Consider the following 12,461-nt stretch of genomic DNA (forward strand, 5'->3'; position numbering starts at 1 on the left):
AATTAGTTATAAAATAAGAGGAGGGATAAAATTGACCCAGCTGGTGTTTGAACACAAAGCCTTTGAATGCTTTTGCTACATTCGTCTAGGACTCCAAGCCGCTATCCATTGCACTAGAGATCCGACCTGATTCAACACGGTGATCAGAGATTCACAAATAAAAAGATGACCTATCAGCTGTTGACCAACTTTATCAAGTTAATCGGACACTACCTTACATTTTGAACATTGAATTGGGTAAAAGATAATCAACAAACTACATGATACAGTTTGGGTAAGTCTTCTTAACCCTTGTCAAAGAATGTAGAAGACAGATGGGTATGTAATGACTTGATTAAGACTTTTTTGAAACATCTCTAATAGGACTCCCCATTCATTGGATCCTGAAAAGAGTTTGCAATTGATATACCTTTTCTTTAACCAAGCCGCCTGAACAGGGACTTGAACCCTGGGCCCTCAGATTAAAAGACTGATGTAAATGTAGTATACTTGTAAAGCGCACAGCTGCCCCAGCAATGGGGCGTCCCGGCGCTGTATAACTCTGGGGAACCCGTCCTGGCTTTCCCTGTGGGATGGTCCCTGCTGGGAGTCCCCAAGGTGGAGCCAGGCATCCCCGGAATTGGTGGGGCTGTTGTGGAGATTAGGCAAGCTAATGCCCAGAGTTGCCGAGTGTGATCCCTGATTAGAGTAAGCACCAAAGCGAGAATTATCAAGTCCGCTGACCAAGGTCCATGACCCTGCCGCGTCAGGAATCGAACCCTGGTCCCGACCCGACTTCTGCTCTCGGGTCTGCTGCCTCTAACCAGTGAGCCACACTACTGCTCTCCCGACTGAGCTATCCAGGCTCGGAGAGGCCGCTCCACAAAATGACCTTATCAACATTTGGAAGTGTCCCAACTATCACTACATTTCTTAAGATGGTTGCCGGTATTAAGTACTGAATACGCGGAATATAATAATGAATTGGTACTTCAAGCATTTGAAATCTCTTCAGTAAATTTAACCTTATTGTAAGTCCTGAAATTGCTACTATCTCATTTTTTTTGCTGACTTAGAAGTCATATGTTTTTATTGACATTGTAAAATTAAGGAAGGGCCCAAAATCTTACTTCTGAGTAAATTACATTTTCATAAGTACAGCTGCCAATTTCCTCTTCTGCAAAGATTGCGTAATTTGAATAGTATCTATTTAAAATAGACTTCCTTTCACTGCCCTTTTTGGTGAAGCAGAAGCATGCGTGCACTGTTTATTACTCTTTTAAACAGTTATGAAATAAATAGGGATAAAACTGACTCTGGTGGGATTCGAACCCACAACCTTTGAATATCTTTTTTACATTCACCTAGAAGTCCAATGCGCTATCCATTGCGCCACAGAGCCAATACGCTCTAATTAGGTGCAGAGATATTCTGAAATGAAATAATGTTGATCAGCTTTATAAAGTTCATTTGATACTATAACCATGGATTTATTTTGAATATTGAATTGGGGAAATTATATTCACCGTCTCAAGTTACATGATACCTTAGGTAAGTCTACGTACGACTTAAGTTTAGTCAAATGGCACATGATATATGAGGCAGATGTGCATTTCACAACTCCATGAAAGACGTTTTTGCAATTTTAGTAATGGAATATCTTATTCGTCATGCAGGGGAACACAAAAAGAGCATCCAATTAGAGTAATTTTTCTTTAAAGGAAGCAACCGCCTGAACAGGGACTTGAACCCTGGACCCTCAGATTAAAAGTCTGATGCTCTACCGACTGAGCTATCCAGGCTCTGCTATACTCTGTCTTAAAATCAGCTAAACAAATGTGGACGTACACTGACCTACACTCTATGTATTAATATGGTTACATATATTAGCAATCAAATTTGTAGAGTTTAATAACAAATTGATGTTTTAACCCCTTCCATGCTCATGACGAGCTCAGCTCTTCGTGCAGTACACTTGTCGTGTGCTTATGACGAGCTGAGCTCGTCATGAACAATGGATTTACAGATCATTCAGCACAGGAGGAAAATCTCCTGTAGCATTGAAGGTGTTAAGCATTTGAAATTTCAGCAGCACACGTAATCCATTTTAAATCCTGAAATTTGGACTATCTCATTTTCGGCTGACTTAGAAATCATGTGTCTAAAATGACCTTGTGAAATCAATAAAGTGCCAAATACTATTACTACCTACTAAATTACATACATTTTCAGCAGTTTCTTTGGGAACTTCCTCTTGGGCATAGATTATGCAATGTTTTCAAAGCAAACAGTCTCTGTTTAAGTAGACTTTCTTTCACTGCCATTTTGGTAAATGTTTCTGGTGATGCAGACGCAGGCATTGCTTGTTACTGTTTCAATTAGTTATAAAATAAGAGGAGGGATAAAATTGACCCAGCTGGTGTTTGAACACAAAGCCTTTGAATGCTTTTGCTACATTCGTCTAGGACTCCAAGCCGCTATCCATTGCACTAGAGATCCGACCTGATTCAACACGGTGATCAGAGATTCACAAATAAAAAGATGACCTATCAGCTGTTGACCAACTTTATCAAGTTAATCGGACACTACCTTACATTTTGAACATTGAATTGGGTAAAAGATAATCAACATGTCAAACTACATGATACAGTTTGGGTAAATCTTCTTAACCCTTGTCAAAGAATGTAGAAGACAGATGGGTATGTAATGACTTGATTAAGACTTTTTTGAAACATCTCTAATAGGACACCCCATTCATTGGATCCTGAAAAGAGTATGCAATTGACATACCTTTTCTTTAACCAAGCTGCCTGAACAGGGACTTGAACCCTGGGCCCTCAGATTAAAAGTCTGATGCTCTCCCGACTGAGCTATCCAGGCTTCGAGAGGTTGCTCCACAAAATGACCTTATCAACATTTGGAAGTATCCCAACTATCACTACGTTTCTTAAGATGGTTGCCGGTATTAAGTACTGAATACGCGGAATATAATAATGAATTGGTACTTCAAGCATTTGAAATCTCTTCAGTAAATGTAACCTTATTGTAAGTCCTGAAATTGCTACTATCTAATTTTTTTTGCTGACTTAGAAGTCATATGTTTTTATTGACATTGTAAAATTAAGGAAGGGCCCAAAATCTTACTTCTGAGTAAATTACATTTTCATAAGTACAGCTGCCAATTTCCTCTTCTGCAAAGATTGCGTAATTTGAATAGTATCTATTTAAAATAGACTTCCTTTCACTGCCCTTTTTGGTGAAGCAGAAGCATGCATGCACTGTTTATTACTCTTTTAAACAGTTATGAAATAAATAGGGATAAAACTGACTCTGGTGGGATTCGAACCCACAACCTTTGAATATCTTTTTTACATTCACCTAGAAGTCCAATGCGCTATCCATTGCGCCACAGAGCCAATACGCTCTGATTAGGTGCAGAGATATTCTGAAATGAAATAATGTTGATCAGCTTTATAAAGTTCATTTGATACTATAACCATGGATTTATTTTGAATATTGAATTGGGGAAATTATATTCACCGTCTCAAGTTACATGATACCTTAGGTAAGTCTACGTACGACTTAAGTTTAGTCAAATGGCACATGATATATGAGGCAGATGTGCATTTCACAACTCCATGAAAGACGTTTTTGCAATTTTAGTAATGGAATATCTTATTCGTCATGCAGGGGAACACAAAAAGAGCATCCAATTAGAGTAATTTTTCTTTAAAGGAAGCAACCGCCTGAACAGGGACTTGAACCCTGGACCCTCAGATTAAAAGTCTGATGCTCTACCGACTGAGCTATCCAGGCTCTGCTATACTCTGTCTTAAAATCAGCTAAACAAATGTGGACGTACACTGACCTACACTCTATGTATTAATATGGTTACATATATTAGCAATCAAATTTGTAGAGTTTAATAACAAATTGATGTTTTAACCCCTTCCATGCTCATGACGAGCTCAGCTCTTCGTGCAGTACACTTGTCGTGTGCTTATGACGAGCTGAGCTCGTCATGGACAATGGATTTACAGATCATTCAGCACAGGAGGAAAATCTCCTGTAGCATTGAAGGTGTTAAGCATTTGAAATTTCAGCAGCACACGTAATCCATTTTAAATCCTGAAATTTGTACTATCTCATTTTCGGCTGACTTAGAAATCATGTGTCTAAAATGACCTTGTGAAATCAATAAAGTGCCAAATACTATTACTACCTACTAAATTACATACATTTTCAGCAGTTTCTTTGGGAACTTCCTCTTGGGCATAGATTATGCAATGTTTTCAAAGCAAACAGTCTCTGTTTAAGTAGACTTTCTTTCACTGCCATTTTGGTAAATGTTTCTGGTGATGCAGACGCAGGCATTGCTTGTTACTGTTTCAATTAGTTATAAAATAAGAGGAGGGATAAAATTGACCCAGCTGGTGTTTGAACACAAAGCCTTTGAATGCTTTTGCTACATTCGTCTAGGACTCCAAGCCGCTATCCATTGCACTAGAGATCCGACCTGATTCAACACGGTGATCAGAGATTCACAAATAAAAAGATGACCTATCAGCTGTTGACCAACTTTATCAAGTTAATCGGACACTACCTTACATTTTGAACATTGAATTGGGTAAAAGATAATCAACAAACTACATGATACAGTTTGGGTAAGTCTTCTTAACCCTTGTCAAAGAATGTAGAAGACAGATGGGTATGTAATGACTTGATTAAGACTTTTTTGAAACATCTCTAATAGGACTCCCCATTCATTGGATCCTGAAAAGAGTTTGCAATTGATATACCTTTTCTTTAACCAAGCCGCCTGAACAGGGACTTGAACCCTGGGCCCTCAGATTAAAAGACTGATGTAAATGTAGTATACTTGTAAAGCGCACAGCTGCCCCAGCAACGGGGCGTCCCGGCGCTGTATAACTCTGGGGAACCCGTCCTGGCTTTCCCTGTGGGATGGTCCCTGCTGGGAGTCCCCAAGGTGGAGCCAGGCATCCCCGGAATTGGTGGGGCTGTTGTGGAGATTAGGCAAGCTAATGCCCAGAGTTGCCGAGTGTGATCCCTGATTAGAGTAAGCACCGAAGCGAGAATTATCAAGTCCGCTGACCAAGGTCCATGACCCTGCCGCGTCAGGAATCGAACCCTGGTCCCGACCCGACTTCTGCTCTCGGGTCTGCTGCCTCTAACCAGTGAGCCACACTACTGCTCTCCCGACTGAGCTATCCAGGCTCGGAGAGGCCGCTCCACAAAATGACCTTATCAACATTTGGAAGTGTCCCAACTATCACTACATTTCTTAAGATGGTTGCCGGTATTAAGTACCGAATACGCGGAATATAATAATGAATTGGTACTTCAAGCATTTGAAATCTCTTCAGTAAATTTAACCTTATTGTAAGTCCTGAAATTGCTACTATCTCATTTTTTTTGCTGACTTAGAAGTCATATGTTTTTATTGACATTGTAAAATTAAGGAAGGGCCCAAAATCTTACTTCTGAGTAAATTACATTTTCATAAGTACAGCTGCCAATTTCCTCTTCTGCAAAGATTGCGTAATTTGAATAGTATCTATTTAAAATAGACTTCCTTTCACTGCCCTTTTTGGTGAAGCAGAAGCATGCGTGCACTGTGTATTACTCTTTTAAACAGTTATGAAATAAATAGGGATAAAAATGACTCTGGTGGGATTCGAACCCACAACCTTTGAATATCTTTTTTACATTCACCTAGAAGTCCAATGCGCTATCCATTGCGCCACAGAGCCAATACGCTCTAATTAGGTGCAGAGATATTCTGAAATGAAATAATGTTGATCAGCTTTATAAAGTTCATTTGATACTATAACCATGGATTTATTTTGAATATTGAATTGGGGAAATTATATTCACCGTCTCAAGTTACATGATACCTTAGGTAAGTCTACGTACGACTTAAGTTTAGTCAAATGGCACATGATATATGAGGCAGATGTGCATTTCACAACTCCATGAAAGACGTTTTTGCAATTTTAGTAATGGAATATCTTATTCGTCATGCAGGGGAACACAAAAAGAGCATCCAATTAGAGTAATTTTTCTTTAAAGGAAGCAACCGCCTGAACAGGGACTTGAACCCTGGACCCTCAGATTAAAAGTCTGATGCTCTACCGACTGAGCTATCCAGGCTCTGCTACACTCTGTCTTAAAATCAGCTAAACAAATGTGGACGTACACTGACCTACACTCTATGTATTAATATGGTTACATATATTAGCAATCAAATTTGTAGAGTTTAATAACAAATTGATGTTTTAACCCCTTCCATGCTCATGACGAGCTCAGCTCTTCGTGCAGTACACTTGTCGTGTGCTTATGACGAGCTGAGCTCGTCATGAACAATGGATTTACAGATCATTCAGCACAGGAGGAAAATCTCCTGTAGCATTGAAGGTGTTAAGCATTTGAAATTTCAGCAGCACACGTAATCCATTTTAAATCCTGAAATTTGTACTATCTCATTTTCGGCTGACTTAGAAATCATGTGTCTAAAATGACCTTGTGAAATCAATAAAGTGCCAAATACTATTACTACCTACTAAATTACATACATTTTCAGCAGTTTCTTTGGGAACTTCCTCTTGGGCATAGATTATGCAATGTTTTCAAAGCAAACAGTCTCTGTTTAAGTAGACTTTCTTTCACTGCCATTTTGGTAAATGTTTCTGGTGATGCAGACGCAGGCATTGCTTGTTACTGTTTCAATTAGTTATAAAATAAGAGGAGGGATAAAATTGACCCAGCTGGTGTTTGAACACAAAGCCTTTGAATGCTTTTGCTACATTCGTCTAGGACTCCAAGCCGCTATCCATTGCACTAGAGATCCGACCTGATTCAACACGGTGATCAGAGATTCACAAATAAAAAGATGACCTATCAGCTGTTGACCAACTTTATCAAGTTAATCGGACACTACCTTACATTTTGAACATTGAATTGGGTAAAAGATAATCAACATGTCAAACTACATGATACAGTTTGGGTAAATCTTCTTAACCCTTGTCAAAGAATGTAGAAGACAGATGGGTATGTAATGACTTGATTAAGACTTTTTTGAAACATCTGTAATAGGACTCCCATTCATTGGATCCTGAAAAGAGTATGCAATTGACATACCTTTTCTTTAACCAAGCTGCCTGAACAGGGACTTGAACCCTGGGCCCTCAGATTAAAAGTCTGATGCTCTCCCGACTGAGCTATCCAGGCTTCGAGAGGTCGCTCCACAAAATGACCTTATCAACATTTGGAAGTATCCCAACTATCACTACGTTTCTTAAGATGGTTGCCGGTATTAAGTACTGAATACGCGGAATATAATAATGAATTGGTACTTCAAGCATTTGAAATCTCTTCAGTAAATGTAACCTTATTGTAAGTCCTGAAATTGCTACTATCTAATTTTTTTTGCTGACTTAGAAGTCATATGTTTTTATTGACATTGTAAAATTAAGGAAGGGCCCAAAATCTTACTTCTGAGTAAATTACATTTTCATAAGTACAGCTGCCAATTTCCTCTTCTGCAAAGATTGCGTAATTTGAATAGTATCTATTTAAAATAGACTTCCTTTCACTGCCCTTTTTGGTGAAGCAGAAGCATGCATGCACTGTTTATTACTCTTTTAAACAGTTATGAAATAAATAGGGATAAAACTGACTCTGGTGGGATTCGAACCCACAACCTTTGAATATCTTTTTTACATTCACCTAGAAGTCCAATGCGCTATCCATTGCGCCACAGAGCCAATACGCTCTGATTAGGTGCAGAGATATTCTGAAATGAAATAATGTTGATCAGCTTTATAAAGTTCATTTGATACTATAACCATGGATTTATTTTGAATATTGAATTGGGGAAATTATATTCACCGTCTCAAGTTACATGATACCTTAGGTAAGTCTACGTACGACTTAAGTTTAGTCAAATGGCACATGATATATGAGGCAGATGTGCATTTCACAACTCCATGAAAGACGTTTTTGCAATTTTAGTAATGGAATATCTTATTCGTCATGCAGGGGAACACAAAAAGAGCATCCAATTAGAGTAATTTTTCTTTAAAGGAAGCAACCGCCTGAACAGGGACTTGAACCCTGGACCCTCAGATTAAAAGTCTGATGCTCTACCGACTGAGCTATCCAGGCTCTGCTATACTTTGTCTTAAAATCAGCTAAACAAATGTGGACGTACACTGACCTACACTCTATGTATTAATATGGTTACATATATTAGCAATCAAATTTGTAGAGTTTAATAACAAATTGATGTTTTAACCCCTTCCATGCTCATGACGAGCTCAGCTCTTCGTGCAGTACACTTGTCGTGTGCTTATGACGAGCTGAGCTCGTCATGGACAATGGATTTACAGATCATTCAGCACAGGAGGAAAATCTCCTGTAGCATTGAAGGTGTTAAGCATTTGAAATTTCAGCAGCACACGTAATCCATTTTAAATCCTGAAATTTGTACTATCTCATTTTCGGCTGACTTAGAAATCATGTGTCTAAAATGACCTTGTGAAATCAATAAAGTGCCAAATACTATTACTACCTACTAAATTACATACATTTTCAGCAGTTTCTTTGGGAACTTCCTCTTGGGCATAGATTATGCAATGTTTTCAAAGCAAACAGTCTCTGTTTAAGTAGACTTTCTTTCACTGCCATTTTGGTAAATGTTTCTGGTGATGCAGACGCAGGCATTGCTTGTTACTGTTTCAATTAGTTATAAAATAAGAGGAGGGATAAAATTGACCCAGCTGGTGTTTGAACACAAAGCCTTTGAATGCTTTTGCTACATTCGTCTAGGACTCCAAGCCGCTATCCATTGCACTAGAGATCCGACCTGATTCAACACGGTGATCAGAGATTCACAAATAAAAAGATGACCTATCAGCTGTTGACCAACTTTATCAAGTTAATCGGACACTACCTTACATTTTGAACATTGAATTGGGTAAAAGATAATCAACAAACTACATGATACAGTTTGGGTAAGTCTTCTTAACCCTTGTCAAAGAATGTAGAAGACAGATGGGTATGTAATGACTTGATTAAGACTTTTTTGAAACATCTCTAATAGGACTCCCCATTCATTGGATCCTGAAAAGAGTATGCAATTGATATACCTTTTCTTTAACCAAGCCGCCTGAACAGGGACTTGAACCCTGGGCCCTCAGATTAAAAGACTGATGTAAATGTAAATGTAGTATACTTGTAAAGCGCACAGCTGCCCCAGCAACGGGGCGTCCCGGCGCTGTATAACTCTGGGGAACCCGTCCTGGCTTTCCCTGTGGGATGGTCCCTGCTGGGAGTCCCCAAGGTGGAGCCAGGCATCCCCGGAATTGGTGGGGCTGTTGTGGAGATTAGGCAAGCTAATGCCCAGAGTTGCCGAGTGTGATCCCTGATTAGAGTAAGCACCGAAGCGAGAATTATCAAGTCCGCTGACCAAGGTCCACGACCCTGCCGCGTCAGGAATCGAACCCTGGTCCCGACCCGACTTCTGCTCTTGGGTCTGCTGCCTCTAACCAGTGAGCCACACTACTGCTCTCCCGACTGAGCTATCCAGGCTCGGAGAGGCCGCTCCACAAAATGACCTTATCAACATTTGGAAGTGTCCCAACTATCACTACATTTCTTAAGATGGTTGCCGGTATTAAGTACTGAATACGCGGAATATAATAATGAATTGGTACTTCAAGCATTTGAAATCTCTTCAGTAAATTTAACCTTATTGTAAGTCCTGAAATTGCTACTATCTCATTTTTTTTGCTGACTTAGAAGTCATATGTTTTTATTGACATTGTAAAATTAAGGAAGGGCCCAAAATCTTACTTCTGAGTAAATTACATTTTCATAAGTACAGCTGCCAATTTCCTCTTCTGCAAAGATTGCGTAATTTGAATAGTATCTATTTAAAATAGACTTCCTTTCACTGCCCTTTTTGGTGAAGCAGAAGCATGCGTGCACTGTTTATTACTCTTTTAAACAGTTATGAAATAAATAGGGATAAAACTGACTCTGGTGGGATTCGAACCCACAACCTTTGAATATCTTTTTTACATTCACCTAGAAGTCCAATGCGCTATCCATTGCGCCACAGAGCCAATACGCTCTAATTAGGTGCAGAGATATTCTGAAATGAAATAATGTTGATCAGCTTTATAAAGTTCATTTGATACTATAACCATGGATTTATTTTGAATATTGAATTGGGGAAATTATATTCACCGTCTCAAGTTACATGATACCTTAGGTAAGTCTACGTACGACTTAAGTTTAGTCAAATGGCACATGATATATGAGGCAGATGTGCATTTCACAACTCCATGAAAGACGTTTTTGCAATTTTAGTAATGGAATATCTTATTCGTCATGCATGGGAACACAAAAAGAGCATCCAATTAGAGTAATTTTTCTTTAAAGGAAGCAACCGCCTGAACAGGGACTTGAACCCTGGACCCTCAGATTAAAAGTCTGATGCTCTACCGACTGAGCTATCCAGGCTCTGCTATACTCTGTCTTAAAATCAGCTAAACAAATGTGGACGTACACTGACCTACACTCTATGTATTAATATGGTTACATATATTAGCAATCAAATTTGTAGAGTTTAATAACAAATTGATGTTTTAACCCCTTCCATGCTCATGACGAGCTCAGCTCTTCGTGCAGTACACTTGTCGTGTGCTTATGACGAGCTGAGCTCGTCATGAACAATGGATTTACAGATCATTCAGCACAGGAGGAAAATCTCCTGTAGCATTGAAGGTGTTAAGCATTTGAAATTTCAGCAGCACACGTAATCCATTTTAAATCCTGAAATTTGTACTATCTCATTTTCGGCTGACTTAGAAATCATGTGTCTAAAATGACCTTGTGAAATCAATAAAGTGCCAAATACTATTACTACCTACTAAATTACATACATTTTCAGCAGTTTCTTTGGGAACTTCCTCTTGGGCATAGATTATGCAATGTTTTCAAAGCAAACAGTCTCTGTTTAAGTAGACTTTCTTTCACTGCCATTTTGGTAAATGTTTCTGGTGATGCAGACGCAGGCATTGCTTGTTACTGTTTCAATTAGTTATAAAATAAGAGGAGGGATAAAATTGACCCAGCTGGTGTTTGAACACAAAGCCTTTGAATGCTTTTGCTACATTCGTCTAGGACTCCAAGCCGCTATCCATTGCACTAGAGATCCGACCTGATTCAACACGGTGATCAGAGATTCACAAATAAAAAGATGACCTATCAGCTGTTGACCAACTTTATCAAGTTAATCGGACACTACCTTACATTTTGAACATTGAATTGGGTAAAAGATAATCAACATGTCAAACTACATGATACAGTTTGGGTAAATCTTATTAACCCTTGTCAAAGAATGTAGAAGACAGATGGGTATGTAATGACTTGATTAAGACTTTTTTGAAACATCTCTAATAGGACTCCCCATTCATTGGATCCTGAAAAGAGTATGCAATTGACATACCTTTTCTTTAACCAAGCTGCCTGAACAGGGACTTGAACCCTGGGCCCTCAGATTAAAAGTCTGATGCTCTCCCGACTGAGCTATCCAGGCTTCGAGAGGTCGTTCCACAAAATGACCTTATCAACATTTGGAAGTATCCCAACTATCACTACGTTTCTTAAGATGGTTGCCGGTATTAAGTACTGAATACGCGGAATATAATAATGAATTGGTACTTCAAGCATTTGAAATCTCTTCAGTAAATGTAACCTTTTTGTAAGTCCTGAAATTGCTACTATCTAATTTTTTTTGCTGACTTAGAAGTCATATGTTTTTATTGACATTGTAAAATTAAGGAAGGGCCCAAAATCTTACTTCTGAGTAAATTACATTTTCATAAGTACAGCTGCCAATTTCCTCTTCTGCAAAGATTGCGTAATTTGAATAGTATCTATTTAAAATAGACTTCCTTTCACTGCCCTTTTTGGTGAAGCAGAAGCATGCATGCACTGTTTATTACTCTTTTAAACAGTTATGAAATAAATAGGGATAAAACTGACTCTGGTGGGATTCGAACCCACAACCTTTGAATATCTTTTTTACATTCACCTAGAAGTCCAATGCGCTATCCATTGCGCCACAGAGCCAATACGCTCTGAATAGGTGCAGAGATATTCTGAAATGAAATAATGTTGATCAGCTTTATAAAGTTCATTTGATACTATAACCATGGATTTATTTTGAATATTGAATTGGGGAAATTATATTCACCGTCTCAAGTTACATGATACCTTAGGTAAGTCTACGTACGACTTAAGTTTAGTCAAATGGCACATGATATATGAGGCAGATGTGCATTTCACAACTCCATGAAAGACGTTTTTGCAATTTTAGTAATGGAATATCTTATTCGTCATGCAGGGGAACACAAAAAGAGCATCCAATTAGAGTAATTTTTCTTTAAAGGAAG

At 38.7% G+C, this 12,461-nt stretch overlaps 14 non-coding genes across 14 annotated transcripts; all 14 read right to left on the reverse strand.

Annotated features, from left to right (window-relative positions):
- Positions 1-1,290: 1,290 nt before the first annotated feature.
- TRNAR-UCU (transfer RNA arginine (anticodon UCU)) lies at positions 1,291-1,381 on the reverse strand. Its single transcript is given in 2 exon segments — positions 1,291-1,326; positions 1,345-1,381. It is a non-coding gene; the product is annotated as a tRNA-Arg (tRNA).
- A 327-nt stretch (positions 1,382-1,708) lies between these two features.
- On the reverse strand, positions 1,709-1,781 carry TRNAK-UUU (transfer RNA lysine (anticodon UUU)). The gene has a single exon. It is a non-coding gene; the product is annotated as a tRNA-Lys (tRNA).
- A 1,005-nt stretch (positions 1,782-2,786) lies between these two features.
- TRNAK-UUU (transfer RNA lysine (anticodon UUU)) lies at positions 2,787-2,859 on the reverse strand. Its single transcript has one exon. It is a non-coding gene; the product is annotated as a tRNA-Lys (tRNA).
- Positions 2,860-3,304: 445 nt separating this feature from the next.
- On the reverse strand, positions 3,305-3,395 carry TRNAR-UCU (transfer RNA arginine (anticodon UCU)). Its single transcript is given in 2 exon segments — positions 3,305-3,340; positions 3,359-3,395. It is a non-coding gene; the product is annotated as a tRNA-Arg (tRNA).
- Positions 3,396-3,722: 327 nt separating this feature from the next.
- Positions 3,723-3,795, reverse strand: TRNAK-UUU (transfer RNA lysine (anticodon UUU)). Its single transcript has one exon. It is a non-coding gene; the product is annotated as a tRNA-Lys (tRNA).
- A 1,864-nt stretch (positions 3,796-5,659) lies between these two features.
- On the reverse strand, positions 5,660-5,750 carry TRNAR-UCU (transfer RNA arginine (anticodon UCU)). The gene is given in 2 exon segments: positions 5,660-5,695; positions 5,714-5,750. It is a non-coding gene; the product is annotated as a tRNA-Arg (tRNA).
- A 327-nt stretch (positions 5,751-6,077) lies between these two features.
- Positions 6,078-6,150, reverse strand: TRNAK-UUU (transfer RNA lysine (anticodon UUU)). Its single transcript has one exon. It is a non-coding gene; the product is annotated as a tRNA-Lys (tRNA).
- Positions 6,151-7,154: 1,004 nt separating this feature from the next.
- Positions 7,155-7,227, reverse strand: TRNAK-UUU (transfer RNA lysine (anticodon UUU)). Its single transcript has one exon. It is a non-coding gene; the product is annotated as a tRNA-Lys (tRNA).
- Positions 7,228-7,672: 445 nt separating this feature from the next.
- TRNAR-UCU (transfer RNA arginine (anticodon UCU)) lies at positions 7,673-7,763 on the reverse strand. The gene is given in 2 exon segments: positions 7,673-7,708; positions 7,727-7,763. It is a non-coding gene; the product is annotated as a tRNA-Arg (tRNA).
- Positions 7,764-8,090: 327 nt separating this feature from the next.
- TRNAK-UUU (transfer RNA lysine (anticodon UUU)) lies at positions 8,091-8,163 on the reverse strand. Its single transcript has one exon. It is a non-coding gene; the product is annotated as a tRNA-Lys (tRNA).
- Positions 8,164-10,033: 1,870 nt separating this feature from the next.
- On the reverse strand, positions 10,034-10,124 carry TRNAR-UCU (transfer RNA arginine (anticodon UCU)). Its single transcript is given in 2 exon segments — positions 10,034-10,069; positions 10,088-10,124. It is a non-coding gene; the product is annotated as a tRNA-Arg (tRNA).
- Positions 10,125-10,451: 327 nt separating this feature from the next.
- On the reverse strand, positions 10,452-10,524 carry TRNAK-UUU (transfer RNA lysine (anticodon UUU)). Its single transcript has one exon. It is a non-coding gene; the product is annotated as a tRNA-Lys (tRNA).
- A 1,005-nt stretch (positions 10,525-11,529) lies between these two features.
- Positions 11,530-11,602, reverse strand: TRNAK-UUU (transfer RNA lysine (anticodon UUU)). Its single transcript has one exon. It is a non-coding gene; the product is annotated as a tRNA-Lys (tRNA).
- Positions 11,603-12,047: 445 nt separating this feature from the next.
- On the reverse strand, positions 12,048-12,138 carry TRNAR-UCU (transfer RNA arginine (anticodon UCU)). The gene is given in 2 exon segments: positions 12,048-12,083; positions 12,102-12,138. It is a non-coding gene; the product is annotated as a tRNA-Arg (tRNA).
- Between the last annotated feature and the right edge of the window lie 323 nt (positions 12,139-12,461).

Source organism: Lissotriton helveticus, chromosome 1_1 (assembly GCF_964261635.1).
Source record: "Lissotriton helveticus chromosome 1_1, aLisHel1.1, whole genome shotgun sequence".
NCBI lineage: Eukaryota > Metazoa > Chordata > Amphibia > Caudata > Salamandridae > Lissotriton > Lissotriton helveticus.